This window comes from Peromyscus californicus, unplaced genomic scaffold (assembly GCF_007827085.1).
Source record: "Peromyscus californicus insignis strain IS unplaced genomic scaffold, ASM782708v3 Scaffold_17__1_contigs__length_78620276, whole genome shotgun sequence".
Lineage (NCBI taxonomy): Eukaryota > Metazoa > Chordata > Mammalia > Rodentia > Cricetidae > Peromyscus > Peromyscus californicus.
The window spans coordinates 46919869-46936860 of NW_026294469.1; positions in this window are offsets into that span (position 1 = coordinate 46919869).

Consider the following 16992-nt stretch of genomic DNA (forward strand, 5'->3'; position numbering starts at 1 on the left):
CTTGGGTAGGTGGTCTTGGAAGGTACTAGGAAGCTTTTCAGCAAGCTATAAAGAACAAGGCAGTAAGCAGCACTCCTATATGGCCTCTACACCAGTTCCTTCCTTTGGGTTCCTGCTTAGAGTTCTTGCCTTGACTTTCCTGGATGAAAGATTATAAACTGTAAGATGAAACAAACTCTTTCTTTCCTGAGTTGATTTTAGTCACATTTTTTTAGTTCTTAAATCACAACAATAGAAACATTAAGACAGAGCCTATTAAAAGAGTTTCCAATATCTGAAATTGAAAACTTTGAGCAACAAAATAAAATAGCTTTGGATTATAGCTTAAATTATAAAACAAACATCTAAGATTCCACGAGCCCATGAATAAATTAATTAACAGAGGAGAGAATGTAACTCTTCCATGCATACAAGTTTTAGAAGATTGCATAATTGTTCCAATTGAAAGGAAGGAAAAGAGAAATACCTGCTCCCTTGGAGTTTGCTGTACATAGTGGTGTCCTTGCAGAAAGTGAAGTAAGAAAAGTTGAAGAGCAAAAAAGACTAACTTTACAGTTAAGAAACTTCACAAGCACCTTTAAGCCAGATGAAATATCAGAGGTCACAACTCATCTTGAAGTTATATAAAATTAATAAAGTTTGATAAGTGTGACACTTTATCACTGTGACTTTGTCCCTAAATTAATGTTAACTTAGCTCAGTTTAATGGCAAAAACACCAGGTTCCTATAAAGGGCATCCGACAACACAACTACTCAGTATTCCTTAAAATTATCAGTCATGAAGACTGCCAAAGATCTATGGTAATTCATTTATTATTAGTGACTTTAAGACTGGTATGCTTGCCACACCAGGCAATGAGATTCATGTAGAGGTGTTGTTAAACGTCCACTGAAATTCTGACATTTCCTGGTATTTTTAGAATTATGATTAACTTGCCATCCAAGTCCACAGGAACCACTGAGTAGGGCTAATATAAAGCCCCTGTTCTATTTTTTTAAATAAAGAACCTATTGGTTACCCCCAAGAAGGAAAGACTGCTACAGTCAAAGGGTGCTTATTATGGTTTATATTGATTGTGCACTTGATTGGATCTAGAGTCAACTAAGATGTATTTCTGGGCAGGTCTTTGAGGGTATGCCACAGAGATTTCCAGTTTGGACTGAAGATCATGGGTTCTCCATGAAACTTCCAGGCTTTTCTTAGACTCTTCCTGTACCCTCATCATCATCTTCCACAAGATTCCCCAAGCCTTCTGTACAGTTTTGTAGATGTATAAAATACTTAACTCATAGTCAGATGTTATCATTTTGACCAGTCATGAGTCTCCATAACAGCTTCTGTCTACTACAAAAAGAACCTTCTTTGCTGAGGGGTAAGAGCTAACCACACCACCCTGTTAGTCTAAAACATTTAGAATACAGTTGGAAGCAATATTGGTTTACCAAGATGGCAGTAATAGGTTCTCTTCCGGGACTATGCCAGGCATGGCTCTAGGTTATTCTACTTTATATAATATTTTCTATCTATTTACCTGCAAATTCATGATTTCATTTTTTACAGCTGAATATAATTCCATTTATCTGCACCATGTTTTCATTATCTGTCCATCAGTTGAAAAATGACCTGATTGGTTTTTTGTCAACTTGACACAAGCTACAGTCATTTGGGAAAAGGAACACCAGTTGAGGAAATGTCCTCATCAGATTGGCCTGTAGTTATACTTGTGGGACATTTTATTAATTAAGGATTGATGAAGGATGGTCCAGCCCTCTGTAGGCAGTGCCACCACTGGGCATGTGTATGCCCTGGGTTGTACAACAAGTCAAGATGAGCAAGCCATGGGGAGCAAGCCAGTAAGCAGCATTCCTCCTTGGCCTCTGTTTTAGTTCTTGTCCTGAGGTTCCTGCCTTGAGTTCCTGTCCTGACTTCCCTCAGCGATTGAGTGTGAACTGAGAGTTGTAAGATGAAGTAATCCCATTCCTCCCCAAGTTGTTTTTGGTCCTGGTGTTTGTCACAGCAATAGAAACTCTAAATGAAACGCAGGGTACCTAGGCTGATTGTAATTCCTAACTATTGTGAATAGATTGGCAGAGAACTGTGTGAGCAAGTATCTCTGTAGGAGGATATCAGCTCTTTGGGCATATGCGAGGAGTGGTATAGCTGGGCCATATTATAGATCTATTTTAGGTTTTTGAGTATTCTCAACACTGATTTCCATAGTCATTGGACCAGGTTGTAATCCCATCAACAGTGAATAAAGGTTCCTTCTTACCCACATCATGGCCAGCATTTGTTCTCAGTTGTTTTGTTTTCCTGGCCATTTTGACGGGGATAAGATGAAATCTCCAAGTTTAAATGTGCATTTTCCCAATTGCTAAGGATGTTGATCACTTTTAAAGCTATTTAATACCCACTTTCTATGTAACATTCAAAAAATTTCAATCCAGATAGTAGAAAGCAGTAGTACAAAATATATTTGAAAAATGGGGGAACATAAATTATAAATCTACAAGATTATTTTTTATTATAATAAAATCATTTAGCTTCAGGATCTAGGTAATACATTCCACCACTTAACAAATGGTCCATGTACTCTAGTTATCCACCTACCCAGTGTATGAATGAGTGTTAAGCACTGACGACAAGCAGGTAGATTCAGATGCCTCAGTGCTGACGCTGTGCATACCTTTTTTTTTTCTTTGCTGGCTTCTGAAATCACTTTTAATTAAAATAGACTTATATCATGTTCTCACTTCACTTACCTCCCTCCAGCCTCTCCCAGGGACTCTCCCTCCAACCCTTTCCATAACCCCATTCTTAAATTTTATTATTATAAATTGATTATTATTATTGTTACATATATATATATATATACACACACATATATATCCACAAATATATCAATATACCCTAAAGTGTCCGTTTCCATGCTTGTTTATATATGGTTTAGGTCTAACCACTTTGTGTTGGATAATCAATAAGAAGGCATGGCCGGGCGGTGGTGGCGCACGCCTTTAATCCCAGCACTCGGGAGGCAGAGCCAGGCGGATCTCTGTGAGTTCGAGGCCAGCCTGGGCTACCGAGTGAGTTCCAGGAAAGGCGCAAAGCTACACAGAGAAACCCTGTCTCGAAAGACCAAAAAAAAAAAAAAAAAAAAAAAAAGAAGGCACATCCCTGAGAGAAGACAATTCTCCCTCCTCCAGCAGTCATTTATTGTCCATAGTTTGTTCTCTGGTGATAAGATCTTATGACATTTTCTTCCTTCCACGTTCATGCAGCCAGTTCTAGGAGAGACTGTTTCACAGCAGACTTCCTGATATTCTGGCTCTTAAAATCTTTCCACCCCCATTTCTTCAATGTCCCCTGAGCCATAGATGCAGCAACTGTGATGTAGATGCATCTATTGGGCCAGAACTTCCCACAACCCATTGGTCTTGGCATTGTGTCCAGTTGTGGCTTTCTGTGATTGTCTCAATTTGTTGTAAATAGAAGCTTTTTGTTTGTTTGTTTGTTTTGGATGAAGGGTGGTAGCTACACTTATCTGTGGGTATAAGGATAAGATTTAGAATGTAGTAACGAATTATGCTGCCTAGCAAAGTGGCAGTAGTAGGTTTTTCCCTAATGCCCGTGACCTCACTAGCCCCAGAAAGTTGTTTAGGTTTCTAGTACCAGTCATGATTTCCTTCCTGTTGAGTGGGCTTGAAGTCTAATTAGACAGTTGTGGTTTGTCACTGACATGTGAGTACCACTTACAGCATCTTTGTGGATATCTTTTGATGCTGATATTGTTGTTTTTCATAGGTGTCACAGCTGGGTAGGACTATTCATTTCTTCCATCCTTTAGCAGCTTGCATAGTATTTTCTGGTACTATGGAAGCTGGACTATGGGAAGGAGGTTTTCAGGTTAGATCCAGCTCAAATCACCTGAGACGGTAGCCTAAGTGTGTCATGTCTTCAGCAACTGGGGCTTAACGTCAACCTCTGAGAGGCTGTTGTTTTGGAAGTCACTTGGCCTATGTTGACCAAGCAGAGGAAAGGAGGCTTCTCATGCCTAGTACTGGAGAATTTTAGTCTGTGGTTCTTGTGGGAAGAATTGTCAGCCCAAGGGGCTTAACTTCCTTATAGATGTGTGTGTGTGTGTGTGTGTGTGTGTGTGTGTGTGTGTGTGTGTGTGTGTGTGTGTGTGTATGTGTGTGTGTGTTCATGTATCACGTATATTTATATGGACTGTATATAATTTTTGGTAGTACATGATTCCTTAAGATTTTATCAAACAACTTTGGTGTTATTTGTCCCTCGTCCTTCTTTCTTATCTGTATTTTATTTCTTCTTTGGAGAACTCTGTTAGAATTCATATCCTTTTTTTTTTTTTTTACTGGGTAGTCTGTTTTCTTTATTCTTTTTTTTTTTTTACCTTCTTTATATATGAATCTCCTCCCAGATGGGTAGCTGGCAGACTCTCACCCCATATGTTTTCTCTTTACTCAATAGATTGCTTTCAGAAGCTTTTAAGTTGTATGATGCCCTATTTGTCAGTTTTTGCCCTTAATTCCTGAGCTAATTTTCCTGCTCAGAAAATCCTTTCCTGCACCTGCATATTGCAGGAGACTGCCATGTTTTCTCCTAGCACTTCCAACATTTCAGGTTTCACATTGTGATCTTTGATTCACTTAAAATTGATTTTGATACAGGGCGATGGTCATGAGTCTAATTTTGTTCAAACACATTTCGACATCCATTTTTCCAAGCACCATTTGTTGAATGCCATCCTTGCTCCAGTGTGTATTTTTGGCATCTTTGCCAAATATCAAATGACTGTTGTTATGTGCATTTGTGTTTAGATCTTCTATTCTGTTCCATTGACCTACATATCTTTTTGTGTGCCAGTACCATATTGCTTTTATTACGATGTCTCTGTAATATAGCTTGAATCCTTCTAGTATTTTTTTTTTTCTAGATTGGTTTGGTATCCGGGGTATTTTGTGGTTACATATGGATTCTAGGACATTTTTTGTTATGGGGATTTTTGTTGACGTTCTATTGAATCTGTAGACTCCTTTTGATAAATGATAAAACAGTATCAATTTTACTAATCCATGAGCATGAGCAGGGGCTCTTTCTATATTCTAGTGCCTCTCTCAACACCTTTCTTAAGAAATGTAAAGTTTTATTGTAGATATCTAGGGTGGTTTGAAAGAAAATGGCCCCCACAAAAGGAGTGACACTATTAGGTGGTGTGGCCTTGTTGGAAGAGTGTCACCCTGTTGGCCAACTTTGAGGTTTCTTTTGTTCAAGCTTCCCTCAGTGTGACTGTCAGTCAACTTCCTGTTGTGTGCAAGATGTAGCACTCTGAGCTCCAGCACCATGTCTGCCTGCAGACCACCATGCTCTCTGTCATGAGGATAACTGAATGAACCTCTGAAGCTGTAAGCAAGTTAGTAAGCAGCATCCTCCATGGCCTCTGCATCAGCTCCTGCCTCTGGCATCCTGCCCTGTTTGAGTTCCTGTACTGACTTCCTTCAGTGATGAACAGCAATGCTTAAGTGTAAGCCTAATAAACCCTCTCTCCCCCAACTTGGTTTTTGTCATGGTGTTTCATTCCAGCAACAGAAACCCTAACAAAGACAGTATCTTTCACTTCCTTGCTTGTGTTTATTCCTAGATACTTTTTGAGGTGGTTGGGATTGCAAGTGTTCTCATGATCTCCTTCTCAGCCTGCTTGTCATTGGTTCACAGCACGGCTACAGATTTTTGTTACTTGAGTTTGTAGTCTGACACTTTCTTCTCTCCCCTGTTCTTGTCCATCTCTGCATCTAATTCAGATTCCAAGATGAGGTATCTATTCATCATGTTCTGAGTTGTTCCCATACTTCAGTGACTACTAGCATTGGGAGTCAGTTTCTCCAAATATGAGGATGTTTCTTAGTCATAAAGATAAGGAAAGGACTCTATGTAGAAAAAAAAACCCAAAAAACAGATGTCCACAAGATTCTATCAGTCATCTACCAGCATCTCTCTCTCTCTCTGTCTCTCTCTCTGTCTCTCTCTCTGTTTCTCTCTCTTTCTCCAGAAATTAAAAATAACCTCACTAACATAATGACTCCATTACACACATTAAAATTATCTCAGTGACACATTATAGACCAACTTAACAATGACGCTTGAGAGTGGCAGCTTCCAGCCCAGGATCTCTATGATCCATCATGAACCTTGGTCCTGCAGCTGGTCACAAAGTCTTAGCAGCTCTTTTAATGCATTTCCCTCATGGCCCTTTATGAGATGGTGCTGCTGTTTTCATTGTTGTTTTGCTAAACATCTCTTAGGCAGTGTTTATCTGGGACCATTTACATGGGACTGTTACTAGCCTTTATCAATTCTGAGAGCTCTGTTTGAGCAAACCATTAGCCAGCACAGAGGCAGAAATGCAGAAACTTTTCTCTAGGTATTTTTTTTTTCCTGTCAAGAGTGAGCTGTTAAGCTGTGACTCAAAACTCTTCCCACAGAAAGAACTATCTTTTAAGATCACATCTCAGTGGGAACATAACTCAGTAGCAGCCTGCTTTAGTATTAGCTTCTAGGGAAACCTCACCTGAATGCCAAACCAGTTAAGTTCCCCTTGTAGCAGACTGTCACACTCAAGGATTTATTCTCTTACTCATTTGAAATTAACTTCAGAGTTATCAGATTCTTTTGGATCTAGATGTGATTCCGTGACTACATTTTAACAGACTGAACATAAAGAGCAGCAGAGGCCATTGCATTTCAGTAATATTTGTGTTTCACTTTCAACCTCTTTCCCTCAGTGCTCCCCCATGAACTCGAAGAATGAGGATGCCCTATGGATGGAAAAGACACACATAGGAGACACTATAGATCTGTGGTCTTTATGGGAATAAATGCCATCATTAAGGAAAACTCATATTGGACTGTCATGTGAGCAAGAACTCAACATCTGTTGTGTTAAATGCACAGAACTTTGGCAGGTATATGTCCTGTGGGTAAGCTTCAGAACACTCAGTGCTAAGACCTTCCATTTGGCCTTTTCTTCCATAGTGGCATTGGCATCATGGGTCAGTGAACCATTCCCAGGGTTCTGCCAGTGGCCATTTAAGAGTATAGTGCTACTTTATAAAAATAACAGTTGGGCCACTTGTTCCATTGGCCTTGGGCATGGTCTTCATTTTATCCCATGATGCCAGGAATCTCATTCCAATCAAGACACATTGGTTTTGTGGGTTACTGGAATCAAAATTACCAAGAACTCAGTATCCCAAACTACCTAAAAGTTTGGCATTTATTTCTCCCCTTTTCCACGTGTTCTGTACCTTGTGTTCTTCTGGGGAAGGGTGGAAAGAAGCATTAGAGAAGCTTTGTGTTGAGTTACAGTGGAACTTTCCCCTGTCTTTATCCCCAGGTTTCTAAGTATGGAGAACTGATTCAGAGGCCACAACTGTGTTTTGTGAGTGCCTGAAGCTAGGTGTCCCAAGTGTTGTAGGCAACACAGATCTACTAAGTTGTTACCACCATTAGTTATACTTTGGTAGCTGCATAAGTAACAAGTTCTGACTAGAGGTCTCTGTTCCTCAGAAGCTAGACATGCAGGACCTCACTGAAACCTGCTTGGCTTTGCTGACTTGCTGTTACTTAGCATGGCAACCATGTATGTTGCTCTGTTAATACATGCCAGCAATATTTAGCAGCTACTATCATTTAACTCCATGGAGTCTGTGTTCTGCTGGTCTTTAATTATTTTGAGTTCATTATTTGATAATAAAGGTAAATTTTGCACATTTCCCTATTATCTGAACTTGGATGTCCCAGAGTTCCTTTCACAGTTGCTGATATCAGAAACGGTCATTATGAAGACTGTGCACCTATCTCAGAAGATAGACATTTTGGACAAATAGTTGCATTTATAACTAACATAATTAGAAATATGAGAAATTTATATTTAAAACTCATTAATGATCTGCAATAAAATTTTTCAATTAGCTAGCATAAATGATCTCTTCTACACCCCAGACTTCCACAAACAAGAAAAAGCCTCGCAGGGTGTTGGTGGCACATGCCTTTAATCCCAGTACTCGGGATGCAGAGTCAGGCTGATCTCTGTGAGTTCGAGGCGGCCAGCCTGGTCTACAGAATGAGATCAAAACTACAAAACTACAAAACTACACAGAGAAACCCTATCTTGAAAAACCAAAAAAAAAAAAAAAAAAGCCTCATTTGTCTGGTTTGTACAGCTTTTAAAAGTTAGCAATTCAGCTTCTATGTTCTCTAAGGTTTTGAGTAAAATCTAATATTTCAAGAGGTCATGAAAAGAATATCCTGGTACTTTCTTCCATGCTCATGCATACCCTACTACAAGATGCACAGTTGGGGCACTGTTGAAGCCTCAGTAAAGTCTGAGATAAATCTGAGCGCCCATATTTGTCCTTTAAATCAAGTAAGGACATTGCCATATGTTGAGAGTCAAAGGTTAGGGAAAGAATGATGGCCTTGGAGACATCGGTAAATGATTAAAACAGTTGCTTTGGGAATTGGAAATGTGTTAGATGGGTAAAGTGACTACAGAGTGGCAGTGACCTTTCCTTCTCACATAGCAGAAGCGATATACTGGGGCTGAAGAGATGGCTTGGCTGTTAAGAGCACATAATGCTCTTCTAGAAGACCCATGGGGGGGTGACTCACAAGTCAACTGCATGTTACTCCAAATCCAGGAGATCTAATACTTTCTTTGGGCCTCTTCAGGCTCTGTACTCTCTCTCACACACCCCGTATGCAGACATACACATCATTAAAAGGAAAACTTTTTTAAAAAAGGAGATAATGAACTTGATTAGAATTGAAGTCAAAGTAACATGAGGTCTATGTTCCTTCTGGCAGGATCACACTGCCTGCCATGGGTAAATTTAGAGCACTCCAGTGATATTTTGTAAATAAAATTTTTTTCTTCATACATGAAATGGGTATGTAATAGTGCAACTTAAACAAACATCCTTGAACATGGAATATTCAGAGAAAAGGGGGATAGCAGCAGGAACTGCTTGAAATACTGTTGGTAAAACACAGAAGCCTTACATAAATTCGGACAAAATAGCTTGGACCCATGCAGTGTGCAAAACCATAGATTCTGCATGTTTTATTTGGTCAGAACTGTGAAATTTAAAGGGTTATTGCTGCTTTTGTTATTTTTATTTTTAAGTTTACCCAATGGGTCAAATATGGCAAGGGTCTTTGTATAGTCTTTTTACACTTAATTTCAGGCATCTTAGCAATTAAAATAAAAACTTTATTGCTCACCACATCACATGAGAGAGGTCAGCCTAAGTTAAAATTCATGTGTAGACTCACCCACATGGGGCAAACCATGTTGTCTCTTACTGCACTGAAGGTATCAACATGCATCAACATTATAGGAAACTTCCCTCTTCCTGTGAATGATCATCTAGTACTGCAATAAAGGAATCCTACCATGAGGCATGAAGAAAATAATGGCATACTCTCACATCCTGCTTCCCACTGCTCCATGATTCCAGAAAGGGTTTTTCAGTCAAAATTTCCTCCTCAGCCTTAAATAATAAGATCATAACAGAGAGATAAAGCCAAAATTAGAATTTAGAGCCCCGAAATACCAAGAACTAATGGATTTCCCATTTCCCATCAAGCATTTTAACTATTGCTCAGTGACTCCCAGGGAATATTACTTTCCTTCTAGTTTCATATGAAATATAAATAATAAGAATAATTTAGGAAACTTCTCCCCAGAATCTGGTCTTAACTCATCTTAACATTCACAAAAAATTATGTAACTACCAGACTTTGAAGGACAAATGGAGCTTTTATACACCTTTTATGTTTTAGAAAAAAAAAAAAAGTTCCAATCATAAGATTAGGCCATAAAAAGAACATTGTAATATCGGGATCGAAATACTTCTATTCATAATTTCCTAACTCTCATCAATATTTTATATTAAGTTTGAAAAAATGTTATATAATCTTTCTAATAGCATATTCTGTATTAGTAATACATTTCTAGAATTTGAAATGTAAGACTTAGTCAGTATCTATCATGTATAACTTTCTGGGACACTTAGAGTTCTCACTCCGGTCTTCATAGTTCACAAAATTTGAGGATAGAAACATATATTGTTATAAAAATCTACATATTGGTGAAATTTCTGTTGTTACAATGCTTCTGTAACAATTCTAGGAGGGAATTGTTCCCAGTTTATGTTCTTAACAAAAAGAAATCAGTCCAGAATTCTGACAGTCTCGTTGTACCTTGTAATTTCTACCATGTATATTTTAAGCATGAATATTAGCAATGTTAATATTAATAAAATTACTTATTTCATACCTATCTTTTAAAGATATGAAATAATCAACACACATGTGTATATAATTAGACATACAGGTAAATACACTTGCTTATAAGAAATACCATCAATGATGCTGGTAAAAGTAGCCATCTTGCAAAATGGAATCTGATGATGTAGTTGCAAACATCTTGTTTTTCAGTTGCATGATTTTTCTACCTGGAACTCAGTGAGAATATACAGAATCACCACAGCTTCTCATTTCTCCCTGTTTTGCAGACGATGGAGAAGATAGATTCAGAGACTCCATATTTTAGAGCAGTTTAGATTCAAGTGTGCTTTCTCCTTACGACAAGGTGTGCTTGCACATCATCTCCATTTTAGACAGAAAATACTGCATTAGAATACAAAGTTGAATGTCTGGGTCATTTAGGAGCAAACAAATGTAAGTTCTCATGTTCCAAATGGCAAAAGGAGAAAAAGAAGACAAAACAAGGGATTTTTTTTAACCGTCAATGTAGACTGAATGCATATCATGTCTCCTAGAAGAGGCAGAGTAAGAGAGCCAAGAAAGTGCTTCCTGTCACTACATAGACACACCAAACTAACTTCACAAGACCTACAGAAGTGAGGTGAGAGCTCACAGTACTTACCCACCCTCCCCTTTTCAAGAAAGCATGGGGAAATGGCTTTCCAGTATCACCTTTCCCAGCTCTAAGTAAGCCCAGGATGGAAAGCAGCTTTTTCCTGGGAAGAAGGAAAAATGATTAAATCTAGGTTGTAGATCTGAAATCCAAAACCAGGTTCAGTTTGATAAAGCTCAATAACCCTACCACCAGGTGGATACAACTCTCCATGAGCCACTTGATCTGTGTTGGGTCAGATGGCTGACTGTCGTTACCACCTTCCCTCCAATGCTGGTTGGCAGAGCAAGGAGGAAGACTCCACTCAGAGGGGAATGGGTGTGGAAGATAGTGCAATGCTTGGTCTTGAAGCTCAGTGAGAGATTTAGCACTAGTAGAAAGTGAGTCCCCGCCAGGCAATGGTGGTGCATGCCTTTAATTCCAGCACTCGGGAGGCAGAGCCAGGCAGATCTCTGTAAGTTCGAGGCCAGCCTGGTCTGTAGAGTGAGATCCAGGACAGGCACCAAAACTACACAGAGAAACCCCATCTCAAAAAAAAAAAAAAAAAAAAAAAAAAAAAAAAAAAAAAAAAAAAAAAAAAAAAAGGTGAGTCTCCATAAGCAGGTCAAAGAAAAGAAAAGATCACAGATGGAACCATACAGATCAGCCCTGGCATCAGATACCTGTATTCTGTTGCAGATTTGAGTTTTTGCCACATTATTTTCAGCCTTGCAGTTAACTTGGGACATGTGCTCTTAAGACTGTAAAGGCCTCAGTGTCTGGGAGACTCCAATATAAGAATGCTTATCATTAGCTTTGGTGAACAAGAGGCTGGCTCCCTCATCTATCCTCTCTAGTTATCACCAGACTAGGGCTCATATGGGTCTCAAGTGCTGCTCTGGTACCATGTGTACATCTGCACCTCCACTATAGAATAAGATGATATGGAACATATTACCACCATAGCACGGGATAGCCCTGATACTGTAAAGGTCCTTGCAGATGGAGAACTCAGGAGTGACCAGTTACAGAGCCTAGGTGCTAAAGTAATTTTTTAAAACGATTACAATCTTGCTTTTCTGCCATTGTGAAAAACTACCTAAAAAATAGCAACTTAAGGGGTGAGGGATTTATTTGGGTTCATTGTGTCAAGTTTCAGGTCAGAAGTCACTTGGCTTTTGTTTGCAGGCCTGTGATGACGTGAAGCATCATGGTGGGTGTGTATGGGGAAACAAGGACAAGGAGAGGGCTTATAAAACACTATGGTGGTTTGAATGAGAAGCAGCCTTCATAGGCTAACATATTTTAAACATTGGTTTAGAACAGTGGTTCCCAACCTGTGGGTGGCAACCCCTTTGGGGGTTTCATATCCGATATCCTGCATTTATAATGTAAACTATATTTACATTATAGTTCATAATAGTAGCAAAGTTACAGTTATGAAGTAGAAACAAAATAATTTTATGGTTGTGGGTCACTACAACATGAGGAACCATATTAAAGGATGGCAGTAGTAGGAAGGTTGAGAACCACTGATTTAGGAGATAGGGCCACCTTGCTGGAGGAAGTCTATTATGGGGGGAGGACTTTAAGAGTGTATAGCCTCACCCTACCTCTGGTTTGCTCTCACTGCTTTCTGCATCTGGTTAAAGATTAAAGACATCATCACCTAGCTTCCATCTAGAGCTGCCTGCTGCCATGCATTTCCCTTCTGGAACTATAAGCGGAAACAAACTAAAAAAAGTTGCCTTTTTTATAGATATATTATCATGCCAACAAAAAAGTAATGAACATAACTGTAGCTAGAGTTTTTCTGTGTCCCAGCCTGCTGGTCGTCAGGACAAATCTCTCTCATCCACTAGTCCCGCAGCCACTCAGACCCAAGTAAACACATAGAGGTTTATGTTATTTACAAATTGTATGGCCATTAGCTCAAGCTTATTACTGACTAGCTCTTACACTTTAATTAACCCGTAATTCTTATTTATGTTTAGCCACGTGTCTTGGTACCTTTTACCAGTTCTGCATTCACATCTTGCTTCTCATGGCAGCAGCTGGCATCTCCTAACTCAACCTTCCTGTTCCCAGAATTCTCCTCTGCCTTTGTCCTGCCTATACTTCCTGCCTGGCTACTGGCCAATCAGCACTTTATTTATTTACCAATCAGAGTAACACATTCACAGCATACAAATATCCACAGCACCTAACACTAACCCTCAACAGCTCATTACTCTGTGAATTTATCAAATCTGTAAAATAACCAGCAAAAATAATAAGGAATGCATCAAAGTATAATACAGGGACTAGGGAGATGACTCGTTTGGTAATTAATTGCTACACAAGCAGGATGACCTGAATTAGGATCCCTGAACCCACATTAAAAGCCAGGTGCATGATGGACGATGATGGTACATGCCTTTAATCCCAGCACTTTGTTTGGAGGCAGAGTCAGGCGGATCTCTGTGAGTTCCAGGCCAGCTTGGTCTGCAGAGCGAGATCCAGGACAGGCACCAAAACTACACAGAGAAACCCTGTCTCGAAAACAAAAAACAAAACAAAACAAAAGAGTCAGGTGCAGTGGCACACACCTATGCTATCAATGCTATGGAACCAGAAGATGGAGGACCCCAGGGCTTTGTTGGCCAATCAGTGGGGATGAGTTGGTGAGATCCAAGTTCGGCAAGAAACCATGTCTTAGTCATTTTTCCTGTTGATGTGATAAATTACCCCCCAAAACAACATAAGGAAAGAGGGGCTTATTTGGGCGTGCAGCCCAAGTGAGGCAGTCAAGGTAGCAGAGTATGAAGCAGCTTGTCACACTGCCATCTCACTCAGGAAGAAGTCAGTGATGGCACTTGTGCTCAGTTCCTCTCCTCCTTCTTGAAGCCTCAGAACAAGCCTGGGGATTGGTACTGCTCTCCTCTAAGGTGGGTTTTCCCATCTTGATAACCCAGTCATGACAGTCCCTCATAAGCATGCCCAGAGGCTCACCTATTTAAGTAATCCCACACAGGTGTGCCTGGAGGCTTGTCTCTCAAATGATTATAGATTCTATAAGTTGACAATTGACATTAACCACAATCTCAAAATTTAATGTGGAGCACATTAGAGAAAGACACTAGACACTGGCCTCTGTTCTACACATATATCCATCTGTGTGCTCAGCTCTACATACACAAGCACACACAAGTAGGTATAAGCACATATACCGCACATGCAATAATCAATTCACTGAAAAAACAACCTTAAGAGTTAATTATTTAACTATAAAGAAGTAGGAGCAGGAACTACAAAACAATCATGTGACTAGCAATATAGTGGCCTCTGTGAGAAATTACATGTCCATAAACACTATTGAATAAATTCTGCAGTTAAAAGATGTGCACCTAAGTGTATATAAAACAAGGTCCAACTATACATTCCTACCAGAAACTCACGTCAGCTCTAACATTATACATAAAATTAAAGATGAGATAGTCTATTCCATATACATAGAATCTAAAATAAAAAGAAATGATCAATCATTCTTAGATCAGATAAAATAGACTGTAAATCAAAAGAAGTAAAAAAAAAAGAGAAAGGAGATTCTTGTTTAATTCTGTCAGTTAAGTAAGAGGAAACAACAGTTCTGAACATACAAGCTCCCAATATTGAAGAAATATTAAGAGACTGAATGGGCATGACAGACAATAACAATCCACATTGAATATATCCTTAAGACAGACTTTAACAAAGAAACAAATTAAGCTATCTCCTATACTACATGGTAGTAGCAGACATCTACAGAAAAATTCCACCCAATAGTTTTGACCTACACATTTTTTTCCATCAGCACATGGAAGCTTCAAGACAGGTCATATGAAGGTCACAGAGAAAGTATCAACAAGTTTAACAATAATTGAAATCATGCTATCTTTTTTACCACAATGGACTATAGCTGGAAATTAATAATAAGCAAAACTTTGGAAATAATATGACCATATGGAAATTAAACAGCTTACTTTTGTACAGCCAGAGTATCCAAGAAAAATTTAAGAAATAGGATTTAAAAATGGCTTTAAACAAATAAAACAGAGAACCAATGTACTGGCTGGTTTAGTGTGCCAACTTGACACAAGCTAGAGTCATCAGAGAGCAAGCAGTCACAGTTGAGGAACTACCTCCACAAGATCCAGCTGCAAGGCATTTTCTCAATTAGTGATCAGTGGGTGAGGCTCCAGGCCATGGTTGGTGGTGCCATTCCTGGACTGGTGGTCTTGGGTTTTATAAGAAAGCAGGCTGAGAAAGCCAGGGGAAGCAAACCAGTAAGCAGCTCCCCTCCATGGTCTTTGCATCATTTCATGCCTCCAGGTTCCATCCCTGCATGGCTTCCTGTTCTGACTTCCTCCAGTGATGGACTCTGCTCTGGAAATATAAGCCAAATAAACCCTTTCCTCCCCAACTTGCTTTTTTTGGTAATGGTATTGTGTGGCAGCAATAGAAACCCTAACTAAGACACACAACATATCAACATCTATGCAGTAGAGCAAAAACAGTTTAAGGAGGGGCATTTATAACAGTCTTCATGAAAGAAAGGAGAATGTCCTCAAATACATCTTAAGGAGTAAGGAAAACACAAATAAATACATGACATGTAGCAAGATTGAATTAGTACTAAAAGGTCCCTGTCTTAGCTAGGGGTTTCTATGGCTGTGAAGAGACTCCATGACCACAGCAATGCTTATAAAAGAAAACATTTAATTGGGTGGCTTACAGTTTCAGAGGTTTAGTCCATTATCATGGTGGGACATGATGGCATACAGGTAGACATGGTGCAGGAGAAGGATCTGAGAGTGGAGAAGGAGCTACATTTTCATCCACAGACAACAGGAAGTGAACTGTCTGTCACACTGAGCATAGCTTGAGCCAAGGAGACGTTGAGGCCCACCGCACAGTGACACACTTCTGCTTACAAGGCCACACGTACTCCAACAAAGCACCACCTACTAATAGTGCCTCTCTCTTTGGGGGCCATTTTCTTTCAAATCATTACAGTCGCCATTTAGAAAAATCTCAAATAGATGGCTTCTACTGACTATTTTTAGAAAGCTCATTCTAATTATCCTTACTCAAAACAAACAAAAGAAGAAAAGGGGATTCTTGCTGAAAACATTTTCAGAGGACAGCATTACTCTGATACCAAAAATAGATAACGAAATGACAGAAAGTGAGAGAGTGAGCACACATGCACGTGAGGCAGACTACAGGGTAATGTGTTTGATGAACAGAGATGCAAAAATCCTAAATAAAATGCTAGCAAACCAAAATCCTAAAAGATTATTCAGGACTGGGATAAAGGGCTACTGTGCAAGTATAAGAACCCAAGTTTAGATCTCAAGAAGCTATGGAGAGCTATAGTAGTATATAGTTGTCATCTCATAACTTGTACAGTGAGTAGCAGTTGGTGATGGAAACTCTTCAGGAAGTCATGGTTCAGCTAGCCTGTCTATGGTACACAGTAGTGAACAAGGGGCCCCTGCCTTAAACAAGGTGGAAGGAAGATTGTCCTCTGACCTCTACTCTTGTGCTGTGACCTGCCTGTGTTCTTCCAACTCAAACACATACTCAAACACAGAAACCAAATATAAAAAATATTCACATGATCAAGTGAGGTTTGTCCTAGAGATGGATTCAATATAGGCACAGACTTTGGATTGGTTCATATACTTCACTTAGAGACCTGGATAGTTAGACTGTATCTTACAGAGAGATGGAGCACGGGAGAAGGAAGGCGGGGACTCTGGAGGGATGCCCAAGATGGCGATTAATTTCAGGTACAGTGCTCCTTTGCTTTAATAACGTAACTTCAGATAAATTTTGTTGAATCTGGCTTGGAGGGGATGGCTGGCCAGGAACAAAGCTCTATTTCCGGTGTTAGATTTAGCTATCCAGAGGGAGCTTGCATTATCTGCTCTGTGGAAGTCACTGACTGTTGAGGAGAAATGTTCCCTTTAGCAATGCTGGGCACGAGTCCATTTGGAACCGAAAAAGACTGGAGAAAGAAAAGAC